Source organism: Mus caroli, unplaced genomic scaffold (genome assembly GCF_900094665.2).
Source record: "Mus caroli unplaced genomic scaffold, CAROLI_EIJ_v1.1 scaffold_15789_1, whole genome shotgun sequence".
Classification (NCBI taxonomy): Eukaryota; Metazoa; Chordata; class Mammalia; order Rodentia; family Muridae; genus Mus; species Mus caroli.
Genome location: NW_018391498.1, coordinates 5,882 through 7,686, shown reverse-complemented (window position 1 = coordinate 7,686; position 1,805 = coordinate 5,882). Strand labels below are relative to the sequence as shown.

The 1,805-nt window shown below is 45.0% G+C and overlaps 1 pseudogene; it reads left to right on the top strand.

The window, feature by feature from the left end:
- The first annotated feature begins 1,208 nt into the window (after positions 1–1,208).
- On the top strand, positions 1,209–1,802 carry LOC110289220 (annotated as a pseudogene).
- Positions 1,803–1,805: the final 3 nt, after the last annotated feature.

Sequence of the window (1,805 nt, the reverse complement as noted above, 5' to 3'; positions counted from 1 at the left end):
AATGATGGATTTGATTCTTTAGTCTTGGAGTTGGCAGCAGTCACCATCATCATGTGATAAATTGAAGTACAACATCAGGAGAAAATAAGTTCTAACCAGCAGCAACAGACTACTGGTATCCCTCAACACATGTGGCAAAACATCTAAGTAGCACCCTAGGCTTGGAACTGGACAAGGCTGTCTATTGTAGTAGCTCTGTACCAAAACTTGACAAATACATTCAGAGTCAATGTACTATGAGAGACATTAACTAAAAGTTTTAACAGTCCTTCCATATCCCAAGGAGTTCTACATGACTAATATAACAAAGAAAGTGGCTCTCATAAGCCAGCAGAGCCTGCTATTTTTCTCCTCCCCAAAGCTGCTCTGTGCCCTGACTATACTGACAGATGATGACACTAACAGCAAGAAATGTACCAGGCCTTGTACTTGAAAATGTTTGGAAAAGTATGTACTCAATTCAATGTTAACTGTCCTTCATTCAGTTAAGAAAAATGAGCCAAACAGTCCTGAGAGGAATGAAATCTATCTGTAAAATGCATGAGATGGTGGCTACCTAAAGTGCCATTTATTTCTAAATCACATTTTCTGTTGGAAAATAAGAGATGGGAAACAGCACTTCTGCTCTTATTCACTTCATCCCCAAGTGCAGAGAGCATGAAATTGTCCAGTGGTTATACATGACTGTAATCTCAACGTTTGGGGTGGGGTGGGGGTCTCAGAGGTAGGAGAATCAAGAGTTCAAGGTCATCTCTGCTTATAAAGCCAGTTGTCTGCGATACAAAAGAAGCTGACTCTGCAGTTCATGTCACATCACCAGCTCTGAGAAGTCACAGTCTTGGTCCACTCAACTTGCTGGGAATGGGGATCTCAGACAGATTTCCTGCTACTTTGGGCAAATAGAAAATGAGGAGTTCAGCTAGTCACAAACACATTTAAAGAATAAAAACATTTTCAGAACATCGTGAGATAGAGGTAATCTTTCCTGATTCTCTTAGTGCCTGGAGCTGCCAACTGTGGCATCCTGCACCTATAGGAACCAATTTACATTGTAGGCTTGAAACTTTTAAACAAACAAAACATAAAAAAGCAAGAAAACAATTGTTTAAACCAATAGGTCACCTCAGTTGTGAACAGTGTTAAGCATTAATATTATGAAAATACTTTAAACCTAAAAATTTTGAAGGTTGCTTTTTGGGGGTGGGGTGGTTATTGGAGGGCTCTGGTGTCTGGAATGGAGGTTTGTAACTTTGTGTGGCCAGGGCTGGAGTCAGCCCCGATGGTCAGGGAGGATTGTGGTGAATGCAGAGCTGGTTCTTAGGGCCGGGTGGAATGAGCTCGGAGGCGCGGGGCATGGACTGAGAAGCCTGGGGACACAGAAGCACCCAAACGCAGGCCAGAGTCCCAACGCCTGCGCAGCCATCAAGGTGGTTGAGAAGCAGCAACCCTTTCCAGTGCTCACAGGAGGACGAGTGGCGGTCGGAGGAACAAGATGGTGCTCACCTACGTGGCCGCAGCCCCCGTGGGCATGCTAGGGGCCTCCTATGCTGAGGTGCCCCTCTATAGGCTCTACTGCCAGACTACTGGACTTGAGGATCAGCAGTGGCCGGGCACTCATCGGACCAGATTGAAAACGGGGTGCCTGTTAAGGATCGATCAGTAAAGTCACCTTTAATGCTGACGTTCATGGCCGTCTCCAGTGCAACTTCAGACCTCAGCAAACAGAGATCTATGTGGTACCAGTAGAGACTGCACTGGCATTTTATAAAGTTAAGAATCCTACTGACATGGACCATCCAGAGACT